Below are 25,782 nucleotides of genomic sequence, written 5' to 3'. Positions count from 1 at the left end.
CAGTCGCGCTCCATTAGAGGGGGAGCGTGTAATGTAATGCGCCCGCCCAGCTAAATCCTGACGGCCTTAATTAAGCGTGCAATACAGGTGTGTGTGTGTGTGTGTGTGTGTGTGTGTCTGTTTGCGTGTAAAACCCATTGAGTTTCGCATTAATGTATTAACTTTTATGCGCTTTGGCATTGCGGCCAAGTGTAGCATACGCCGAGGCGCAAAAGTTGCAGCTGACTTTGAGATAGAAACAAAAAATAGAGAGAGAAACAACAGAAAAAGCGCATGAAAAACGGCATGAATTGTCAGGCATGCACGTGACCCAAGCAACAATTTGGCTTATATAAGATAATTGCCTGCTTACGCAAAAGCAGAGCGAGGGGATGAGAGGGGGGGAGTGGGGGAGGGAGAGAGAGTGAGAGAGATTGTGTGCGAGAGAGCGAGCGCGGCATTTCTCATGCGAGCTTTTATTTTGCGTGCTCCGCACTTGACGCTGTGGAAAGGATTTTTGACAATAAACAGACGCATTTTTTTGAATGCCCCACCCCCTCCCATACGCCCCCTCCCCCTCCCCCGCCCACACAGCAGCAGCAGCAGCCCGCCGCCCCGTTTAAAAATAACTCCTTGTTGGAAATTCCATAGAAATCGTGCATATTGAAAAATGTATGTACAAATATTGATGTTTTCTTTTTCACTTGCGTGCTAATTTTAAAAATTATACCAAGCACACACACACACACGTATTTTTGGCAAGGCAAGTCTAAACAGAGACGCGCCACGCCTCGCCCCACGCCCCCTCGCCCCGCCTCGCCCCTCGGCCTAGTCCCAAGTTAATTTAAATGCAACTTACGCGCAAGTCTGGCAAATTGTTATGTACTCTATGCCCGGTTTTGTGTGGCATTTATAAAAATATGCGATATTTTATTTTATGAAAAAAAATACACACGCCTCGCCCCTCGCAACTCGCAGCCCTCCCCCCCCTCTCCCCCTCTCCACCCTTGCTTCCATTTCCAAATGCAGCAACAGATGCTCGAACAGATTTCCTTTCTTTTAGTTGAAGGAGATCCGCAGTCAAAGCAACAACAACACACACACACACACACACATTCAACACCCAACACACACACACACAACACACACACTCTACACACACACACACACACACAGTGCGGCCAAGACGGCGTACCGAAATACTTATAACAAAAACAAAGAAAACCAAAAATAATACGTAAAATTGCTTTAATTTTAAAATATATTTCAGTGTATGCGCCTGTATCTCTGTCCGTGTGTGTGTGTGTCTGTGTGTGTGTGTGTGTCTGTGTGTGTGCGTGCACGCGTCGGCCTTTCGATTTATTTCGAGCGATCGGCCAGAATTAAGAGCTTTATTAGCGCATCGGCCGAGCAATCAAACGCGTCGCATTCGATAAATTCGGCTAAAAGGAATTGTTCGCCATTTCGTATGCAAGTCGTGTGTGCAGCTCCTTTAAGCCTCGTTTATGGCAGTTATCGGTTTTGTTAGTTATCGAAACGCGTTCGGCGATAACTTTTTGTTGTTGTTGTTGTTGCTTTAAGCGTGTGTTGTATACTTTGCTTTGGCTGGGAATATTTGCATAGCGAAGAGCTGCGCTCAGCTCTGCTGTATTGATCGATAGGCACATTGTTATCGATAACATGTGTAAAATGTTCCATCTCCAACTAAATATATATGGGTTGCTATGTGTCGATCATGTATAGCGATCTTTTAATGAAGCCTTAGGATCAGTTGACGTCTTAACGCAACTATATACTCGATATGCATCCGTCGATAACAACAACTGCTGTCGTGTTTAGATGTTTATCGATAACATTCTTAGAAAAGCTCGCTCGATATGCTTATATCGATAGGTTTAACAGTATTTCTTATTGATATGCATATATCGATATCTTAAGCAATATTTATTTTCGATGTGTGTATATCGATATCTTAAATATTATTGGTTATCGATATGTTTATATCGAGATCTTTGACAATACATGTTATCGATATGCCTATTTCGATAACTTTAACAGTATTTGTTATCGATATGCTTATCCCGATATCTTTAACAGTATCCGTTATCGATCATGCGGCTTTTTAACTCTTTGTCGATATCGATAACACATGGGAAATGCCTAAATGGGCGTTTGTACTGGAAAACAAAAGCTTCAATCAGCTTGATTGAAGGTCGGGTGACTGATTGATTATTTAAACATTTGTTGTTGCTGTATAAATTTGTGTAAATTTCTATATTTATAGCCGGGCTTCTATTTAAAGCGTGCTGGAAATAGTAATTGATTATTAAATGGCGCTGATAATGTGCGCTGCTTCTCATAATCTCATTAGGGATTTCTTTCTCATTTTTGTGTTGTTGTGTGCTCATTTTATGCAGATATTATTTTACTTGTAGGTTGTCAGGGTTTTCTTTCCTTTCCTTTCCTTTCCTTTATTTTTATTTGATTTATTTTGCCAGCTTCTTCAGCCTGAAGCTCTGCGGATTTATTCAATCATTTCGCGTTTGGGCTTGTGTTTTGGCTTTGCGACTCAGACTCCGAGTCAAGTCGCAAATCCTTTGTACAAACACACACAAACACAAACACAAACAACAAACACGCACACACGCGCAGAAAGAAAACGCATTTCGTATGAAAATCCCATTAAAACGCCTTTAAAAACGCTTAACTTCCAAAAGCTTAGCTAACACGCCCTTGTGGGCGGGCTGCGAGGCGGGTGGGCGTGGTCTTGTCTTTGCCACCTGCATTTGCAATTGTTCGCTTTTGGGACTTTGAAATTTGTTTCATTTTTCGTAAAGGTGCTTCTGGCCGCGTTCTGCGGAATTGTTGGTTATTTATTTTGGGTTACCTCTAAAATTAAAATGGCTCAAAAACACAAGACCAACACACACACACACACGCGACGCCAACAACAACAATAACAACAACAAAGCAAGAGCGAAACAAACGAACAAAAAAGCGTTTTTTATAGAACATTTATTTATAATTATACATTCTCGTTGTATATGCGATTTTCTGCGCCAGTAAAGTGAAGTGTAGGAAATATCGTGCACAGACATATTTTCATTTCGATCCCATTCAATCCGCAGTCGGATTCGTATCGATCCTCGTTCAATTGCCCGACACGCGTTCAATTCAATGCAAATCAATTATAATAAATACAAATATTGTGAATAAAATACAAAATTAAATTGCAATTTTGAATTTGTTTTAAGCGAATTTCGCGCCGAAGGACGCGTATTTCCGGCTCTCTCTCTCTCCTCGTCAGCTGTCTCTTTCGCGCGCCCTCTCTCCCCCCCTCTCTCACTCTCCTTCGCACGCCCAGTTAAGTGTTTAAATTGCCCAAATAGTAATTACCCACAATGTGCCCAAAAAGAGTGAATCAAATAAATTTCCCAATTTATGCTCAAGTGCTTTCAAGTGGGATCAAAATAAGAAGAAGAAAAAGAAAGGGCAAAGCAAAAGCAACGCCATTTTTCTCGTGTGTTGAAAAGTGAAATTCTGTCAAAGCAATAAAATTTCCCAAAATAAAAGTCGAAACATCTGTTCTTTGTTGTTTGTTAACTTACGAAAATCTCGCAAACGTCTACAAAAACAACAACAGCAACAAATTTGTGCCTAGCAGAATGTTAAACAACATGTTGCTGCGTACAACAGCAGCAGAAATGTTGCCAACGCATGTTGCTGGCCGTCAGATGGCGCGCGGCATTATCGTTGCGCACAGGTGGCGCCAAAAACACACGATCAACAGCGCGTTATGAAAACAAGATGGCGCCACGCACACAGCCGCAAAATATTGTAAGCAATTTTTTTTTTTAAGAATTCTTTGTTAATAATTGAAGTTTTTATTGAATATATATGCATAAAATGATGCAGATCAGTATATAAACAAAATTAAATACATTTGCTGAGAGCAGCAGCGTCTAAAATACGATCAGTCGCGCATTACAAACGTTAGATGGCGCCACGCATACTGTTCCCAAATACTTGAAGAATGATTTAAAAGTCAATTTTTAACTTAAAAATCAATGTAATTAACATTTTTAAAAAATAAATTTTGTAGATCAATATATATGTACAAGAAATTCATTAATCTTAGAAAAAGTCAGCTTGTTTTAATGTGTATTACTTTAGTTCGCGAACACGTTAAAGTTTTCTCAGTATATTTTCTGCATTGTTGTCTATCTATTATCTTCATTGTGCTCATCAACTAGCATGCCTGGGGGGCAAACGAGAGCTGTAAAGCTCCTTAGTTTCAATCCAAGTAATCCTTTAAGCCCCCACAATGTATCTCAACTGTGTATCTCTCTCTCTCTCTCTCACTCTCTCTCTGTGTCCCTGTGTGTTGTGATTGTGCAGCTGTCGTCTATTACGATACGTGTTTTAAGTGGTTTTACATTCAATGTGTGAAAGCTCTGACAATTCAAGTGTGTTTGCACACACTACACACCTACGCACACACACACACCTACGCACTCATTGGCAGGGTATACAGCATGTGGCTTGAACAGGCCTTAATGGACTCTTATGCAGGCAGATTTCTGATCGATTACTGTCTGACGAGCTATTTTTTTTATATAAAGGTGTTATAGTTTATGGGGATATGGATATATATATATATATACAAAGGTAGATTTCTGATCGATTGCTGCCTAACGAGTTACTTTTTATATAAAGTAGCTACAGTTTTATAAGACTTGGGATAGACAGACACACTGGGCTAAAACTGACTTGACTATTGATGCTGATGCGGCACATATATAGATATATATGTCTATATATACGTGCCCCGTTGGCTGTCTTCTTCTCAACTCGCTTTTACTTCCATTTAAAACTGAAAGTGTATTTGCGAAACGGCTTTTGCAAGACGAACTCTTTGCTGCGTTCTCTCAACAAGTGCTCGGGGTCAGGCTTAGGCTTAGGCTGTGTGAGGCAAGGCTTAATTGAGAGGCGCGGGCGCGGGCGGGTTGTGGGGCAGCAGCAGCAGCAGCAGCAGTAAGTGGGCTTAGGGACGTGTCTGTCATACCAAAACGCATGTGCTAAGCATTTCCGTTTCCGTTGAAATTTAATACGCGTAGGCTCCACTTGCTGCGCTCCAAAATGCACGCAGCCAGGCAGGCAGGCAGACATGTGTGCCGCTCCTAGGCGCAGTTATTGTACTTATATATATATATATACATATAGTATACTATAGCATATATATATATGTATGTTTGTATATATGCATATATGTATCTGACTTTTTTCTATGAGCGCAGGCTGTGTCCCCTTTTTTTTGGCACTAGCCGCGCGGCGCATATTTCTTTTTAATACCCATTTAAAATGCCTAAAAAGAGTATATTAGCTTGGTGCAAATGTATGTAGCAGGTGAAACGTAGCAGCTTCAAACCCAAAAGGCATATATATTCATCGTCAGCTTCAAAGGTCGAGTCGATTTAGTCATGTCCGTCTGTCTGTCTGTCCGTCCGTCTGCCTGTCTGTTTACCTGTCTGTCTGTCTGTCTTTCCGTCCATGCGTCCCTCCCTCCTTCCGTCTGACCGCCTGTCCGCTCGTCCGTCCTTGCGTTGCGTGCTTCCTTCCGTCCGTCCTTCTGTCCGTCCGTTTGTCCTTCCGTCCGTTGTCCTTCCTTCCGTCCGTCCGTCCTTCCCTTCTTCCGTCCGTTCATTCTTTCTTGCTTCCTTCCGTCCGTTCGCTCGTCTTTCCGTTCGTCCGTTTTTCCGTTCTTTCGTCCTTTCTTCCGTTCTTCCGTCCGTCCGTAGGTCCTTCCTTCCGTCCGTCCTTCCTTCCGTCCTCACTTCTGTCCGTACTTCCGTCTGACCGTCCGTTCTTCTGTCCGACTGTCCACCCGACCTTTCATCCTTCCGTTCTTTCTTGAAATATTTAATTTAATTTTTGTTTCTGATCATCGATAGCTTGCAATCGATAAATATCGTTATCAAAACAGGATTTTAAGAACATATCTCTTAGACTTTAAGAGCTATAATTATTAAATTTGAGATGTTGCTTATAGTATACAGAAATATAAGGCTTACAGATAAGGTATATCTGAATTTTTTGAGGAGCGCGAACTTACTTTACTGCGATCTGCACTTGGTTTTGCTAGAAGAAGTTTTAGGGTATACCCCAGTCAAACACGCCCGACAAGAGCACTTTACTTGTTTATTTTTTTATTGTTGCAAACTTCGTGCAATGTTTTCAGCTTGTTCTTATTTTGATTTTTTTTTTCTTATTGTTTTTATTATTATTTTACTTATTTTGTGTTTTTTTTTGTTTTATCATTTTCTTCTTATTTTTTAAAAAATTTTATTGTGCTTCTAGAAGCATTAACGACTCTTTCTAAATTGCAACAAAATGTTGTTGTTTATTTACGCAAATTTGTGTAGACTTTGGCCAAATGCCAGGAATTACGAAAAGCCCGCAAAACAAGACGCCATTTTTCAAAAAAAAAGAAAAGAAAATAACAAAAAAATCTCAAAATGCCAGCCGACAAAAAAACCGAACCCCAACAACAACAGCAACAACAACAACACAGGCGAACAAAAGTGAGGCACGAGTTTATCATGGAAAATATTTACAAGAATATTTGTTAACTTATTCATTAATTGCGGCACCCCCAACCAGCCAATATGATTTAAGTGCAGGGGGAGGAAGGGGGGCAGGCTGTCTTGTCACCCCATTGAATTCGACATTTCCATTTCCATTTCCATTTCAGTTTTTTCTTCGCTTCCCTCTGTCATAGGTGGGCGTATTCGGTCTGAAAAGTTGTTTGTCCCGTGTGCGACGTATAGGGCATGTCATAAAAATCATGTGAAAAGCGCCACAAGAAGACGCACAAAAATGTCGAAAATCATGACATACCACGGGCGAGGGGGCGTCGAGGGGCACACACGAGCGGCGAGTGGGCGAGTAAGGTGAGGAGAAGTGGGAGAAAAATTGTAGAATTTATTATAGACAACTGTGCTGCCTGAATTTTCGGTTACGTTTGTTTTGTTTTTGGCCCCAGCTCTGTCATCTGCACTCTCCCTCTCGCTCCCACTCTATCTTCCTCTCTCTCTTTCACTCACTCTTCTTCTCCCTGTCTCTCTCTTTCACTCTCGCTTGTATTGTGCTGCGGCGCACAGCAAAAAAGGAAATACTGCAGACAATTTGGACCCGCTGGAAAAGCTCCTCTTGCGAGGTGCCATGGCAACACACACACACACACACACACGCACACACACAGATACACGGCTACAGCTACCGTTACAATGCATGCCCCCGCCCCCCTATATACACACTGATCAATGTGTGTGTGTGCGCATGTGTGTGTGTGTAGTTGTAGTTGTGGCTGTTGCTTGCTGTGGTTGCGGCTGGATGCGATTGCTGTCGCTGCTGCTGCTGAAGCATTTCATTAGCCACCCACACACAACACTATGCGCACACTCACATACACACACACACACTCACACACACGCACAACACTCATAACACTCATGCACACTCACTCTAGAAGCCTGGCATGTGGGCGTTGGGACCAGCACGCGCGCTCTGCTCTTGTGTATACCCTGTAAAAGAGTGGCTAAGCAGGGCATATGCTGTTGCAAGTCAGCTTGTTAACTAGAAGCAGGGCATAAGAAAGGGAATACACAAATTATAACAAGTCAGGTCAAGTCCTTGATATCCACTTTAAATCAATTTCGGAAACCAATTTGAAGTTAAGAGATATTAATACTCTACAAATTTAAGCAGAACTTTGGGTAGTTGGCTAGTCTGGAAGACAACAAGTTGAATTTAAAAGAATTTTGAGATTTTGTGGCCAAAAGAAATCCTTTCGCTTCAACTTAAACGTTCTCCTCTTTTATAGAACTCCACTTCGAACCAGCTTTAAAATGTAGCTAATTTTATTCTCCTATAATACCTAGCACACATTCCAGCCAATTACAGAGTATCAACGTGTCAGGCATATTTAAAAGTTTGTAGCGCTTGCATAAAACCGCAAAACATAAAATTCTGGGTCTTTGGGTTTCAAGCTCGGACTTGTTGCATCTGAAAGGCATTGGCCTGTGGTAGGCATCCGTGAGTCCGCGGGGAATCCATTTTGAAATGCGTGACGCAAATGGAGTATCTATAGATATGGCATGGCTATATTTAAACATTTGGCAGACCCTCAACTCAAGTGAATAACTATTGTTTTTGACATATTCTTCGATTTCAGTTACACGATTCGGCAGCAGAGCGAACGCGACGCAGCGCGACGCCAGATACGACGTCAATTGACAGCGACAACAACTGAATCCAAGCAGCATCGGGCAGGATATAATACTTATAAAACCTTGAAGTACACACACACACATAATCACACTCACACACACACACACTCCAGTGGCTTAAGAGCATTCATTTTGCCATATGCAACAAATAATACAAATATACAGATATATAGATATAAACAGATATATATACCTAGTTATATATGGCTGTAATTAACATGTTAACTGGCACTGGGAACGTTGGACTATATCTTTTTTGGACTCTTTGATGTTGCTCAAACAGCGGCATTTGGCAGGTAAGCAGCTTTTTAGAGTGTTCAAATGTATACATGACCTTAATTACTGCTTTAATTACTTCGAATTACTTCCAATTACTTAATTAGTTGCATTATTTATGCATACTATTGCTTTAATTGCGATTAATTAGATGAAATTACTTCATTTATAGCATTATTTAGACATACCTTATAGTTATATGACTTTAATTACTTATAATTACTTGAAATTACTTAGTTAATTGCATTTTTTATGTTCAGCTCTTAAATTTACACAGTTAATTACTTTTTTACGTAAAAAAAATTAATAATTACGCGAGTAATTTAAATTATGTAATCTTAAAACTAATTAATTACTGGATATTTGAATGAAAAGCCATTCAATTACTTAAAGTAATTGAAATGGAGAATATTATGACTATTGCTGAAGTTATTATGAGTAAAAGTAATTAATTACTTAATAATTAAACTAGTAATTGAAAAACTTTAAGTAATTGATATCAAGAATTTTAAAATAATTGCTGAAGCAGCTAAAATTATGTTGATGAGTGAAAAATTAACAATTAATTAATTACTTAATGTTTTAACCAATAGTAAATAGATAATTAGTATATGAATATATGAAAGCAGATGTTAATTGAGAGTGAAAAGTGAGAATGTGGCCAATTACTTAAGTAGCTCATAGAGAGTCATAGTAAAGTTAATTAATTAGTGGACTATTAATTAACTAATTAACAAAACGTATAAAATGCATAGTTAATATTGTATGTACATTCAATGTAATTAATTGCTCTGCAAATTAAGATTAGATCAAATTAAGCACAAAGTTCAGTCCAAAATTGAGCTAAACCAAAATTCCAAACTGTTTCCATTGTCAAGAATATAAAACTCTTTATTGGCCAGTTACACAGTTGGTCAAGTGTCCACTGAACAGGCCGACACGCACAGTACACATGTGTGTGTGTCTGTGTGTTTGTGTGTGTGTGTGTGTACATTCATGCCAGCAGCATTCGAGACCTACAACAACAGCTGAGCATGTATTGTGCTCTGAATTATATACACATATAACACATACATATGCGTGCGTATACATAATGTATACACACACTCGCACACACACACACACTCGCACACACATAGTCAATGTTGCCTTTGGTATTTCTTGGCGTTCAATTAACGTAAAACATTTGCCAAGAATTTTCTTGAGTCTTTTTTGGCTCGCCTCGCATATTCTAGCCTGCGTTGGCAACAGTGTGGAAAAGCGTGGCATAAAGAAAATGCTGCGAAATATAAAGCTTATTCGTATTACACTAATCAACACACACACTCAGGCACACGCATTAATTAACATTTAGAGAAGTCAACTTTAATGAGCTCAACGAGAGTTCAACGCACGTTTGGCTCCTGGACAGGTTTTCACTTTTATTTCATCATTTCTTTCAATCGAAATTGTGTGTAAAGCTGCCTTAGCTTTTCCATTTTCCTCTACTAATTTCCCTATTATTCTTTTTACTTTAATTTATTTCATGCTCGTTTTGCATTCTGCGAATCGAAAGGGAGGCGGCTAACGAATGTGCGTCATGCAAAACAATTTCAATCATTATTGAACGTCATTGCTGGCAATTTTTGAAATGTATCTTTTTCATGGAAATTATCAAATATTCATGCGTGCGTGTGTGTGTGTGCTGTGTGTGTGTGTGATTGTATATCATCAGCAATTCAAGCACGCGTCTAATACACACACAGCACACACACACACACACACACAGCACACACACACACAGCACACACACACACAGCACACACACACACACACACATGCGTGCAACAAATTCGGGGGGGCTTTTGTGCGGCAGCTCCACACGCATTTCGTATGCTGACTTTACTGTACCGCGTGTTACCTGTAGCTGCCGAAAAAATCTCATCAAACGAATATTTTCAGCCTGTTTTTTATACACTAACAAAAGGTAGTCGAAAATTGTGATGCGATGTGTAACGAGAAGTCAAGAATATATATGCTTATATATAGCATATATATACTCTTATGTATACCCAGTTATACTCTTATATATATACTTTGTATATACTCTTATATATATATATATATATATACTACCAAAAGGTTTTCAATGTGTAAGGAGCTCTCAAGTATATATATGTATGTATAAGCTAGGTATATGAATATATATATATACTCTTATACAATATATACCTAGAACTCTTATAAATACCTAGTATTTATACTCTTATACCTAGTATATACATGTGACTAGTATATATGTACATTCTTTAACTGCACAACAAGTCATCATAGCCAGGTTTCTCTGTCGCTCTCTCTACATAAGGAAGTCTCTCAATTGTAAAGCCTTCCATTTCTGCAGTCTGTACTTCGCGTGCAGTCTTTCAGATCGTAACACTATATCATATAGCAGCAGCTGCGTACTTCTGCTCCATTCCGTTTGCAAGTGTATTAAATCTTCGGCTAAACGCAGCCTGCTGCGCTTTCATCTTGTTTTTTTACGCGCAATTATTGTGCGCGACGACCGCAATAAAAGAAAATTAAAGTTTTTCCCTTTCGGTTCAGCTTGTTGTTGTTCGTCTTCTTCTTCTTCTTGCGCTGTTCTTTCAATTTTCCTGCTGTCAGTCCGTGTCGCATCTTTTGGCTCGGCTCTTATGTGCCCCGCCCCGCCCGTCGCTTCCCTCCCTGCTGGCTGACATTTTGTGCATTTTGCATTTGGCCGAACGTTCTGCCATTTCATTTGCAGCGTCAAGTATTTTGGCCACGTTCCAAAATGTTTGTGTCGCCACAGACGTTCGCCCATCCAATGGGGCACTGCTCATGGGGACAGTTAGTGATTAAGCGTGAAAATATCAGACTCATCATCGTGCGGCCGCGGCAACAGCGCGGCCCAGTGCAACTAACCAAAGAGCTAACCAAGCGCCGAACAGCCCAAAAAGACTCGGCAGAATCTCTGATCAAAATGGCGACACTTTTTGCTTGTTTTTCTTTCATTCTTTTTTTTTCGTCTTTTTTCCTTTGGTATATAAGAAAACTGTTTTTCTTAGCTCGTTTGTTTTTCTAGCGATTTCTTTTGCCAGATTTTGCACATTCATTTTGTTTGCATGCAAATTAAAATAGTTGTTTCATGTTTGCATACTGTGTACTGTACCCAAAATGATATTCAACTAGCAAATGGTTCTGGCTTATTGGCAAGCTAAGAATGTGCACTTACATACAATTTATTGGCTGACGTATGTAAACATATCAGGAGACTTCAATTGTGCTTAACTGTCATGTTATTCGCAGCTTTATGTAAAGTAACAGCCTTTGTTAACAGCGCTTCTACTTCATTTATTAAAATAAAACTCATTTGCTTTAATTTAACCTAAGCTATTTGACTTTTATTGAAAGTTGTATTAACATTAACACGTTAACATTAACGTGTTACATAGCTGTTAACATTTCTACTCCTGTTAAATTAACAGAAACGGCTGCTCATCACGAATTGATCAATAAATCGCAAGAAAGTATGTCGAACACTGAGTGCATGCATTTGCATAGGTATATAGTACTACATAAGATCAAATTTACAGAATTTACAATTCGTATACAATGCACACATATACATATGTATTTCTTACAAAGATCGTGTGGCATTCTTTCGATTTCTGTGTATATATTTACTGTATTTGCCCATGTGTTGAGGCAAGGGAGCAACAAATTGTACAATTCACTGCATACAAAAAATGTTTATACGAAATGTCAGTACAACAAAACAATCTGCTGCTCTCCTGCGCTGCAGCTGTATGCGTAACATGTAAATACACATACGTCATGCATGAATGTCTGTGTGAGTGTGTGTGTGTTTGCGTTTTTCCTCTGGCAGCTGCGCAAATGGCGACGACAGACATCACCATGCTAGGGCCCTGGATGGGGAGAGGGGGCGTGCGCGGGGTTGCGACATGCCCGATTTTGCAACTGTACATGCGAGCATCCATGGGCAACGGTGTTTTTCGTAACGCATAACGGCAGCACCTGTCTTGGAGGCCAGCCAGACAGCCGAAGCGCTGCCCGAGCACAGAGCCGAACGAGTTGCAAAATATATTTTAATTGCGAAATGACAGCAAGAGCAACAAAAAAAAGAAAACAACAACAAAAATTTTGTTTTTCAAACTGAAAAAAATAAAAAAATACTGTAATTTAATCAGCAAGCAGAGCGCTTTGCTGCACAGGAGGAGGGGGCACACACATAGGCAGCAGGCAGGCAAATGAGTGACGTACACAGGCGAGACCAAAGCAGCGCCACGTAACGTTAACGACTCTTCACACAAAGGCAAAGGCGCGCGCTCGCTCGCACTCACTCACTCTTTCAACTATGAGGCGATCGCAGGCAGCGCAGTCGGCGCATTCGTCGCCGCAGCGCAGCGGCCACAGCGTTTGTCTATATTTAGACAGAAAATGCAAATGGCCGTACACGCACGCAATGCTCAGGATAGTGAAAGAAAGAGAGAGAGAGAGCGAGAGAGTGAGAGTGAGGTGAGTAGGTGAGTGAGTGAGAGTGAGTGAGAGTGAGTCACATGAATGTGCGCACACACACCTAGACAAAGCTTGGCAGCATTTTGCGCAGGCGCTTTTTGGCAGAGCGAGACAGGGAGAGAGAGTGAGTGAGCGAAAGTTATGTGTGTACAAATGTAAAGGCTGATCGCACGGCCGCCATTTTGTGTTAACTAACTATTGCTCGTGATTTTTGTGGCGTTCCGTTTTGGCACGCGGCTTTCGATCAATTTGTTGGTTCGTTGTACGTTTGGTTTGCTTTATAAATAAAAAGGATAATTTTTATAGATTTCGCTGTGTGTTTATTTGTTCACGTGTGTGTGAGTGTGCCTGGGTGTGCCTGAGTGTGTGTGTGTGTGTGTGTTTGCAACACAAAAATATCCATAACTAAATTTAACATTTGTTTTTGTTTTATATTTAACTTTGCCCGTGTTATTTTGGCCAACTTGTTGTTTCTGAATGAATGGCAGACAACAGGTCGCAACTTATAAATACTTACAGCCGCCATACACTGCCCTACTCCCCCTACCCAGCCGCCGCCGCCCCCCTCCCCCCTCATTTAGTGAGTATTTTGTAGTAAAAGAAATTATCAATTGTTTCATTTTGGCTCTTGCATTTCTCTTCGATCTTCAATCGAAATAAACAATTGATTTGTTGCTAATTGGCCTGCGTTTATTTTTACACAAATTGTATTTTCGAATTTTAGCTGATATTTTTATAGATATAGATATTTATATATATATATACATGTATTTAACAAGTTGGCACGTGCCGCTGCTAAATCTGAACATTTATTTATGCAACGCCGCAGACTACAGACTACATATATAAACAGACAGAAAGGCAGAGAGACAGACGGACCGCCAGTTAAACAGTTTTATACATAGATTGTCTATGGAAGTCTGCATCGGGCCATTCAATGTTTTGAATATAAATGTTTGTTTTCATTGGCTTATATCATCCATGTTGTCTTCATTTGCAATTTGTTTTGTTGCAACAGCTGCCGACTGGGTGGTCCAGAATGTCCAGACAGTGCGGCACGAACGGCGGATCAGCAGCAGCTAAAAAGGAGGCGCGTCTGGCATTTGGCTGCTGCAATTAGTTGTGACCATTTGCTGTGTTTATTAATCTGTTGCGCCAATCTGTCTACAAATGTTGTGCCAGTCAAAATACAAACAACAACTTGAGCTAACTAATAATATAATCAGTGGGAGAAATGGAAGAAACATGCTTTATAGCTTGTGTTTCTGAAAAGAAGTTTTGATATAAGTTATATTTCTTTCTATACAGTCTATAAATCCTTTTGGGCTTTACAATTAGTTTGCAATCTCCTTCATCTCACATACCTATAGCAAATTGTTAGAAAAATGTATAATAAAAGTGTATGAACAGCATTTGTCACGGTTTAAGCCATATATCATTAGCTAGTTGTGGCTATTTTACAAAAATTCTCTCAGTTCCATTTATTTTCTTCCTTGTTTTTGTCACACTCATCAATCTTCATTGATCTTCAAGAGCCATGTCAAACTTCAGCAAGACTATTACCAGGCAGACAGTGCTTTAACTAGTTGGGAATTTTAATGACTGCGCTCTCTCATAATTGTCGCATCATTTAACAATTGCATAAAATGCTTTTAATACTAGATGCTTTACTGTCCCGTGCCTGTGCCTCATTCCCAATTGGTATCAATCATAAGTAAATTCTATTTCTAGTCCTCTATCCCCCCCCAATAATTGTCAAAGTATGTGCAACCGAATTAGGGAATTCAACAAATTATAAAAATTATGAACACGAATGTGCCGCGCACGGGGCGTAACGAACTGTCTTGGCTAGAGCTTATAGAGAGAGAGGAAGACCCTGTCGAAAGGATTGCATATGCGCCACCACAAATTAAACGTGTTCCGTTTTGCCGGGGCTGGGGGGCTGGGGGCAAGCGTTTCCAAAGATGCCACAGACAGACACACACACACACACTTATATATATGTGTATATGTATGTGTTTATGTATTATGCTTTTGCTTAAGTGCATTTCCCCAATGTGCGCGCAGCTACCTACAGAAACTACAAAAACTACAGCCAAATGCCACGTAGAGCACGCCTGAGTCGGCCAGAGATTTGCTATGGGATTATATCTGGGAAGACTGCTCAGTTTACTAATTGCTTCCGCTACTGCCTCGGCTACGGCTGCGGCTGCCGCTGCTGCTGCTGCTTGAAGTTTTTAGGGGTCTAGAGATTCATTTTAATTGCATTTCTTTTAACGGTAACATCAGCCAGCAGCCAGCCAGCCAGCCAGCCAGCCCCCAGCCAGAGGCACCCGAGACACACGCAGCACTCTCGATCCCTGAGTCAACGTATGGTCGTGCTGCCGTGCCCCTTACGGCTCGGTTCCGTCGTGATGGCGGCGTGCCCGACGTTGCCCGGACGGCGACGTCAATAACATTTGTGTCTGCACACACACACAGACAGGCCTTGGTGTGCGTGTAGTTGCGCTCAATAACAAAAATCAAAGGAAACATATACGAGCAGCACATACTTACATATATGTATATATATAATGTAGATTCCCTTTACAAAAGATCTGATCGCATTGGAGCTGCGCTAGGTGAGAAATACAAATCACACACAGATACACACACACACACACACACACAGAGTAAACAGCTCGGTCCGGGTCATAAAAATATTTAAACTAGAGAGCCCGTCGGCCACTTGAGCTGCATTTCAGCAATGCAATTGCCCATGTTACCGAATGTTTGAAAAAGGAAGCGGCAAAAGGATGTGCATACTTGAGCTCATGGAAACGGTGGCAGTCAAGAGGAAGCTGCCCCCGGCAAATGTGCTTGCTTCGAAAACAAATATTTGTGAGCATGTGTGTGTTTGTTCTTTTGTCTATCATTGACTTTTTGGCACATATACGGTTCATTTCATGAGCCGAATCGGATTGCCATGTGCTGCACGCCAACAATAACAACGACAACAGCAACAACAAATTGTGCACACATGTTGCGTGTGTTGTTTTCTTTTTTCGTTGGCTAGTTTTTTTTTTTCGCCTTTTCCCATTTAATTTGTTGTATTTTTTTGGGGGCGACATATAACCAACAGCTGATTGAACATACACAAAATGTATATTTATGTATATACTATATATATAAGGCACTCGCAGGATTTACCCAACTGTGTATGGAATTATCCATCAACAGCTGAGCTGACTTACGTCACAAACGCTGCAGACTGTGAAACAACAGCTGGCAATTGATTTTTGAGTACATATACATCATACATACATTATATAGGCTGTCTAAGGGGGCGCCATTAATTAGAGAATGCGGCGAATGATGTTCATTTCCTAGTCTACACACATTTTATGTTAGATTAACATTTAAAGTTAAAATACACGTTAAACTATTAAAAATTTAATAAATTTAAAGAAAATAGTTCTACTCTAACTGTTACTGACTGCGAATGTTAGGGTTTCTGTTACTGTTCCTGCTACTGTTGCTGTTAATATTGCTGTTACGATTTCTTTTAGTATTAGGATTTCTGTCACTGTTTCTGTTAGAGCGTCGGTTAAGATTTCTGTTAGAGTAAGGTTACTGCTACTGCTAACGTGGCTGTTAGTATTGCTGTTAGTTAGTGCTGCTCTTGTTAAGGTTTCTGTTACTGTCGCTGTGCATGTGTTTGTTTCTGTTACGGTTTCTGTTACTATAGTTCTCAATTGGGTTGTTAGTGTTAGGGTTTCAGTTAAGATTTCTGTTAGTATAAGAGTTTATATTAATATGGCTGTTAGTGTTTGGACTCTTGTAAGTGTCACTGCTTCTGTTGCTGTTAATGTTTCAGTTAATGTTTTGTTTTTTCTGTTAAGACTTATGTGAGGCTTCTAGTTTCCTTTACTGTAACAGTTAATGCAGCTGTAAATGTTACGTTTCCGGTAAATGCTGCTGGTAACATTTGTGAACTTGTTCGGGTGTATGTTACTGTTGCTGTTAAGGGTTTTCTTAGTAATAACGTTTGTGTTGCTCTTGCTGTTAGAGTCGCTGTTAAGGTAGCTGTTAACGCTGCTGTTATTGCTGCTGGGAATGCTTCTCTTAGTGCTTTCTGTTACTGGTGAGATTTCTTTTATTGTGAGCGTTTTTAATATCTGCTGATTTTGTTATAAAGAAGTTTGTGAGAACCTCTTGTATTTTTAAGAAGGAAAGCATTTTCCATTTATGCTTATTCATTACGAAAAATGCAGATAAAGCTGTCGAATGTATCTACAAATCATTTAAAAGCATGTTATACTCAGAAAAGTTAAAGCAGCTCAACAAAAGAGGATCAAAGTACAAGTCTGACTGAACGAGTCATAAGAGGCTAACGAAATAACCGTGTTCGAAACTCAGGCTGCGTTCGAGTCTTGTGATTCACATTGCGCACAAAGCTTATAAATATTTGATACACATTTTTATCAACAAAGATACGCACACGAAGCTGTAAGAACAACTCCCAAATGCCGCATCAGTCTTAATACACGAAATGCGCAATTTTTGCGCTTGATGTTATGCAGAACAGATGAGAGTAATGCCTATATGCATGTCTTTCTTTCTGTCTTTCTGTCTGTCTGGCTGGCTGGCTGCTCGGCTTTGGCAAATCGAGACAAGCTAAAGCCAATGCTGTCAAGCGCGCCTCGTCATGCAGACTGCCATCGCCAGTTCGAGTTCGAGTGCGAGTGCGATTGCGAGTACCCAAACAAACAGCTTGCTAAGATTTATGGTATCCTTTCAACTTTTAACAATGCCCCTCGCCAAGTTGAACTCATGCAAAGTGTGTGTATCTGTGCTCTGTAGCTAAGCCAGCTCAAGGGGGGGCAACTCTTTTGGCTGCTGCCTGGCTTGGCTGCCCTCTTTGCAGGAGGTTACATTGAACTGATCGTCATAAATCGCGTGCTTCCTCTTCTTGTCGGGGGCGTTCAAAAACGCTTCGACAGTCAAGATTAATTGGCCAGCCAGCGAGTGTTGTCATGCCAATCGAGTATTTCACACAAAGTGCTCAAACGCACTCATTGTGCACATTTGATTCACTTAATAACTGTTTTGTTCTCGATACCCTGTAGGCAGGCGAAAGTGGGCTTGATGAGGCTGTCTCAATGTGTGTAATAGGTAGCAGGAAGGCAACTTAATAGGGGTCAAAGAAAAGTGCTTGATCAAACTATGTCTGCATTAACTAAACGATCTTAGAGCACAAACTAAGCCTACATTAACTAAAGGATCTACGAGCTAGAGCTAGAGACTTGAAATTTAGAATGTAGTTTTATGTGTATTTAATACGGCTTTAAATAATGTTAAATTATTGTCAACATTTTTCATTTTTATATAATTTATGAATATTAATTTCTGATACCGTTTTCATTTATCATATATCACAGAGGTATTTTAGGGTTAGATATAATAAATAAGGCTGGTGGTAACAATGTACTAGATACCTCTTAATGCATGGTAGAAAATTTGTGAATAAAACATGTTTTATTATTAGACTAAGTTAAAACGTCCTAGTTAAGCCGCTTAAGAATTTAGGCACATATTTCCCTAGCCATGGCTTAAAAAAAGAACACATAACTACAAATTTATATAAATACAATTCACAGGGTAACTGCTAGTCGGTTGCAGCACTCGTCGCTTGTTTGCTTTACTAACTGTATTTTCTCTGCTTTTATTTTGCAGCAAAACTTTTTGTACCTGTTGTTTTGCGCACGCAAAAGGAAACTTTAAATAGGTGAGTGCAAAAGGTGTCCAGTTTTCAGTTTCCATTTTCCAGTTTCCCAGTTTTCACGTCTTGAATGAAAAGTTTTTTTCTACTTTTACTTTTGTCCTGGCTTAAGTTGAAACGCTGAGCACGTGCCGCGTATTATGGCCTGTGTGTGTGTGTGTGTATATCTGTATATCTGTGTGTGTGTGCGTGTGTGTGTGTTGTGTTTGTGCACAAGGCAAATATTTACACTCAATGGAACATAATAAAGACATTAAAAATATATATCATATTATGCGAGGAGACGGCAACAGGATGCGATTGCAAGTATTGACTGTGTGTGTTTGTGTGTGTCACACCCACACACAAGCTGTCAATTTTCAATGTGTGTGCCTAACTGTCACCCCCTGCACGCCTCCCTCTCTCTGTCTCTCTGATGTCCCTTACCTGCCCAGCGGAGCGTATGCTCCTCTCTCCGCCCTGTCTCTCGCTCTGCTCTTGTAACAGTTAAAGTTTCTGTGGGCTTTACTTACCGCATATACAGGTGTATATCTGCTTGTGGGTTTCTTAGCTGTCTGTCTCGGTGTGCGAGTGTGTGTGTGTGTGTGTGTGTATTCTGTGACAGACAGCCAGGCAAAATAGCATAGTCATAATGATTGATATATGCCCGCTGTGGAAGCTGATTTCAAAATGATTACCCGCATGCCTCACAAGCCGCACAGCTTGTGCGAATATTCAATAAATTCAATTACTAATAACTCGATTTGTGGTCGGGCTTATGCAACAGATACCACAGATTATGAATTACATATAAATATATATATAAATTTGATATACCTGCGCTGACATTTCGTTTTCCTGGAAGCCGAACAAGAGTTAATTATATCTGTTCTTTGTGATTTTTCACAATAATAAAACCTTGATGCTTTTCCGAAAACAATCAATACAAATTATTTGTCATCATATTATGAAAAGCTCAACTAAACTTGTTTTTAGTATGAATTGCTTTCGGTTTTAATAAATATAGAATCAAATTGTCCTTGAACTAATAACGGAAACATGAAAATACTTTTAATATTGTCGCCAATCGCATGATTTATGCATTAACTTAGTTTCGAAATTTCAACCAAAGGAATTTTATTTGTCCGCGTGTCCAAATCAATTAATGAAAGCAACTGAAGCCTCACCTTGAAATCTTTTAACTGATATCTTTTATGCAGATGTCTAGCTGTTGTCTATGTGTGTGTGTGTGTGTGTGTGTGAGCATCCATTTCAATTATAATTTGTGGACACATTGTGTGTGTGGGCTGGCCAGAGAAAACCTTTTTAGTGCAACGTGTCCTTGCCAAGGCATTTGCATGAAATATTCGTGCTGCCAATTTCGTAGAACTTTTATTTGCCATTTGCGCGCTGTCACAAACTGTGCCCAAACTACGCTCGGGGAAATGGGTTAAAATCTGTCCAAAAGTAGACCCGAACATGCGGGCATGAAAGTGAAAAGTGTTTTTTTTTTTGTGTGACTAAACAATATATATTTGTTTATTCGATATGGACGAAATTTGTAATTCGTAATTCTGGCAAGCTCTTAAAACAGTTTAAATTTTTGCTGCTAACTAATTCAGTTTGCCGCGACAATGGAGCGGAATAATAGGTGGGAGGGGGGGGGGGGGGGGTTGGCTGGGCAGCAGAGGATTTAAAAGTGATGGTTGGGGGACGGGGGTTGGGGCATGCTTACCTGTCATGGCCACGTTTTCTGGCCACTTTAACAGCGCCATGGCAGCAGCAGCAGCAGCCCCTCCTCCTCCTGCTCCTCCTCCTCCTGCTCCTCCTCCCGCTCAGCTGCTCATCATTGATGCAAACAGTGAAATGCTTTCACCGCCCGCTTGCGCTTGGCATCAAAACTACCCAACCCCGCACACACCCCCCTCACACAAACACACACACACATCGCACACCTTGCCCCTGCCACGCACACATGTTAACGTTGCCTTATTGAAGCTGACAGGCTGCTTGGCATTGCCTCTTGTTGCTCTGCGGCGGCAACGGCTGCTGCTGCTGCTGTTGCTCCTCTGCGTGGGCGGGCAACAGTACAGAACAAAAGCATTGAGCAAAATTGATTAGATTAGGCAACTCCGGCAAGCGAAGCAAAACCGTGGAGTATTTATGCGCCGAGGGGGCACAGAGTGTGGCGCAGCGGGAAGCAGCAACAAGATGTTGATGGAGGGGGAGGGGGGGGGGGGTTGGGGCAGGGGCATGGAAATTTTCAAGTGTGTCTCCTGGTTGCACGTTTCTGTTACGCTTCAGTTGACAATAGATACAATTTCTGTTGTTGTCTGGCCAAAGCAAATACTCTTTCTATGTGACGTTTGGAGTTATTGAAGAAAGGGTATCATAAAGTTGAGCAAGTGCATGTAATGGAAGCATGCAGGCAGCTCAGATATGGCATATATATCCCGATCAATTGCTTGACTTACAGATTTAGAGATGGGGTTGTTTATATAGAATCTTTGTCTCTTATGATATAGCTTCCTTTTTTGGCATCTACAAACATTTGAGTATTTTAAGGAGATAAGGCTTAAGTTATTCAACAATAAATTATATACATTTTACAGGGTATTTCGACGTCGCGCACTCTTCACTGCTTGCCTGTTGCTTGCCTTTTTATTTGATATGCCGTGTGGCATTTTCCTTAAACCAGCATCTAATCACATTTAAATTGCACTCAACGCGCACACACTCAGACACACACTAACACACACCCGCACACACCCTCTGACACCCGCACACACCCTCTCACACCCTCTCACACCCGCTGACACCCTCTGAAAATGCTGTGCTCATATTTTTGATGAAACGATTGAGAGTTTAAGCGCCTTTTAAGCAATGCGATTGAAATGTAATTAGGCAATGCTAATGCTGCGATCCGTTTGAGGTGTGTCTTCGGCTGCAGCTTCCAGGCTTTTTATTCAATTTGACTTGACACACACAGCCCAAAGTAATTACTGGCCTAATTGCTTTTGCCGCTGCTTCTTTATTTGCGAGCCATAAAAACTGTTCGAGCGGGCGGCGGGTCATGAGAAAAGTTGGTCAAATGGAATTGAAATTGCCTCAGCCCGATGAGATATGAGATATTCGTCATTAAGCCAGGTCTTATAATGTTATTAGGGAAATGTGGCAAAAATGCTAAACGATTCTGCTAAGAAAACAATTTCAAAGCTGACAACCCCTTTCCCCTAGAACATTCAGAATGTACCGAAGAAAATATTAAATTGAAATTTTGACAAATTTGTTCATTTAGTTTTTTTTAATTTTTTTTATATTTATATCTATATTTATATTTATACTTATATTTATATTTATATTTATATTTATATTTATATTTATATTTATATTTATATTTATATTTATATTTATATTTATATTTATATTTATATTTATATTTATATTTATATTTATATTTATATTTATATTTATATTTATATTTATATTTATATTTATATTTATATTTATATTTATATTTATATTTATATTTATATTTATATTTATATTTATATTTATATTTATATTTATATTTATATTTATATTTATATTTATATTTATATTTATATTTATATTTATATTTATATTTATATTTATATTTATATTTATATTTATATTTATATTTATATTTATATTTATATTTATATTTATATTTATATTTATATTTATATTTATATTTATATTTATATTTATATTTATATTTATATTTATATTTAAATTGATCTGACTTTCCCTGGAGTTAAGTAATATTCATTTAATACCCTGTAATTGCGAAGAATGTTTTCTAGAAACAATATGCACAATTCCTGTGCGTCTTTCATGGAAGGTTTAAGTTATTGAAGCATCCCGAGTTGTAAAAAATGCATGTTGATGAGTTCACATAAACAGAACCAACATCTTCTGCAGCCCAAACAACAACAACATCATCTTCTTCTTCTACTTCATTTGCATCTGCACTCGAAAGCGAAGCGATTTGAATGAATCTTATGAAAAACTACCTACGCAGCGTTTACAACAACAGCAGCAAGAACTTCACGTGGCTTCTACTTCGCGCTCCTATTGTTGTTGTTGTTGTAGCAGTTGATGTTGTTGTAGTTGTTAGTCTTGGTTGGGGTGCGCCTCTGCGTGGTGGCTAAAGTCAACACAAGACGCACACGAATCGGCTGCAGCCGCGCTTAGCAAAGTCGGAATCTTGAATACTATGGAAAAGCGGCTAAGTGCCCGGGCCAGCCGGGACAGCCGGGGCAGCGGGGGCATCGTAAGTCGGACTCAACACATTGAGACACATGAGAGTGAGCTGCGCATGTGTCGCCGCATGTTGCACATGTGTGCAGCAACGTTACGCCGAACTGCCTCTGGACATGGGCATGGTCGCACCAGGCATCAGGCACCAGGGACAAGAGACCAGAGACCAGGGACATGGGACAACGGACCGTGAACGTGCGCGAAATGCGGCCGGCGTTTATTGTATTTGGCTGCAGGGCTCTGCTGTAGGCGCGGCTGTGGCAGTTGTCGCCAGCATTTGTGGCAGGGTGTTAAAAGTCACAAGGACACACGCACACGCAGGAACGCAGCAGCAGCAGCAGCAGCAGCATGTTGCAGATGCCGCAAAATGCAGCCGAGACCGAACGCTTCGAGGTCAAATGCAACATTTGCATTGCCGTTGCCATATGTGCAACATTGTGGCGCCCCTCAAGTCGTAAACTTGTAACTTACTTTTGCGCCCTTTTGGAAAGACGATGCGTGATTTTTACTCAAATTCCAGAGCAGGCATCTTGTGTTGCAAGATCAGCAGGTACAGAGGCTGCAACCAGAGAGCAGCAGAAACTTTTGGGAGATGAGGAATCGAGTGTGCTACCAGCTACATATATAAAGGGTAGCTGAAGGAGGGGTCATTTTTGAGGCAGCTTCTCTTCCATTAAACCTATAAGAAAATATTATATATATAGATGATTGATCAATGCGAACAGCTCGACTCCTGACTTCAGTTGCTTAAATATTTAATCAATATAAATCAATCCTCAATCCTAGCTACAATTCAAATTGAAGTCTGTTTTGAGGGACCTCAAGCCTAGCTACAATTCCGACTAAAGTCCATTTCTTGCCTACTTTAAAGCGTTCAGCGAGCAACTTCTTTAATAACAATCGCAGGCTTAAACCGTCCAAGTTATATTTAAACTATTTTGGTATTTCTTGGCACGTGTGTAGGTCAACAGAAGAGAGTGCTTCCTTCCTCTGGGTTATATATAGCGCACTTGATGGGCCAGACAAATTAGATTGAGCTACGCAAATGCAGCAATCAAATCAATGTAATAATATATCCGCTTAGTCATTAGCCGGAAACTTGAGTTGTCGCAATTAAAAATTATATATGCAGGTTTGTTGTGCCTTAAGGATATTTGTTGCCAGCCTGAAAACGTGCCTACAACTTTCTGTGCCTAGGTAGGGGTTAATTGAGCTCTGTGGGTCAATTTACGTATAAAAACTTTAAGCATTAGTCCTTGACAGACAAAGGAGGTCATTTTAAAGCGCTACTGTTATAATTATGGTGTTTATTATTACTTTTTTTTCATGCTGCCAAACGCAGGTTAACAAAGTTTTTATAAACCAACAGCAGGAAGCAGCCTAAAAGCAGCCTAAAGCACTTCAACTAGTTCCCAAAAGCAAGGACAATGTGAACAAAGACAAAAAAAAAAAGGAAAAGGGAAAAAAACGAGCGCCGAAAAAATAAACAGACAGTCAGACAGCAGACAGTGGCAAAGGAAGGGTGGGGGGGGGGGGGGAGGGGCAGGCGAAGTGGCTCAGATACAAAAAACCAAGGCGACGCGTTAGAAACATTTTACGTTTACACGGGTGGGCGGCAAATTGCTGGAAAGAGTGGGTGGGGGGGGGGGGGGGGGGGGGGGTGGGACAGGCAGGCAGCTATACATCAAAATGGATAATTAACATTTATGAGGAGGCAACAGAGCGAGAAGAGCATACAAAAGCTTAGCTAAAGTGGATAGGGGCAAGAGGCAGGTGCGTAACAATCGAAGTGAGCCGCAAAGGAATTTGGGAAAAATAACTGTTGCTCCCGCGAATGGAGAACAACAACAACAACAACAGCAGCAGCAGCAACAGCAAGAGCAACGGCTGTTTGCGCGTCTGTGTGCGTGTGTGTGTGTGGGTGTGCATGAGTGAGCGCAAACAAAAACCATATGTTTCTTGTTTGCGCCTGCTCCTCTGGCCAAGCAGAGGCTTTTGCTTTCGTTTCGAGTGTAAACTCAGGCAGACTCATAAAAATGACTCAAAGGCAAAGCGACTGCGCGCTCCTGAGTGCAAAAACAGCGCGCCAAATGAGTGAGTGAGCCAGCGCAAGAGCGCGCGTATAACAGAAAGAGCGAGATGGAAAGAGAGAGAGAGAGGGCGAGAGAGTGGGCGCTAGCGAGCGAGCGAGCTGTGTGTGTCAATGTGTGTGTGGGATATTTTGTTACACAAAACCAAATTCTGTTGCACTAATACACGCACAGACCCCGTTAGAATGCCGCCTCTGCTGTTTGTATGGGTGAGCTTTTTGCCCACTCAGAGCGCGCTCCACGCGCGCGTGTGTGAGTGTATGTGTGTGCGGGCTGCGCTTGTTCGGGCAGAACATGAATATTACGAGATTCATTCGACATCCTCACTGCATTCGCGAGCCAACGGACACACGCGTAACCGTGCTCGTTACACACACACACACACACACACACACACGCGCATGCATATACACACGCATGCAGAGCGATACCGATACCGATAGATACGCGTCCGTACGTGTATCCGTGTGTGTCTGTGCGCCGTGCGACTACGTCAACGGCTCTGCGTATCCGTCAGTACGTTCGTACGCGTTCGCAACGCCGCTTCTTTAGGTTTCAGATCTCCGCGTTTCGTTCGCGCTTGTTCCGC

At 40.7% G+C, this 25,782-nt stretch overlaps 1 protein-coding gene across 3 annotated transcripts in view; it reads left to right on the top strand.

The window, feature by feature from the left end:
- The window catches only part of Mef2 (myocyte enhancer factor 2), a 65,228-nt gene that overhangs the window by 18,133 nt on the left and 21,313 nt on the right, over positions 1-25,782 (top strand). For all 3 annotated transcript variants that reach the window (XM_064687857.1, XM_064687855.1, XM_064687856.1), the window contains exons 3-4: positions 8,213-8,563; positions 18,795-18,846. The gene's annotated coding sequence lies outside the window, so the exon portion shown is untranslated. The remainder of the gene's footprint in view (positions 1-8,212; positions 8,564-18,794; positions 18,847-25,782) is intronic.

The sequence above is a fragment of the Drosophila montana genome, unplaced genomic scaffold, assembly GCF_035044405.1.
Source record: "Drosophila montana isolate Dmon_TW-CO22-7 unplaced genomic scaffold, ASM3504440v1 contig_3200_1, whole genome shotgun sequence".
Classification (NCBI taxonomy): Eukaryota; Metazoa; Arthropoda; class Insecta; order Diptera; family Drosophilidae; genus Drosophila; species Drosophila montana.
Note: the sequence above shows the minus strand (reverse complement) of the source record. Positions and strands in the feature narration are given on the sequence as shown.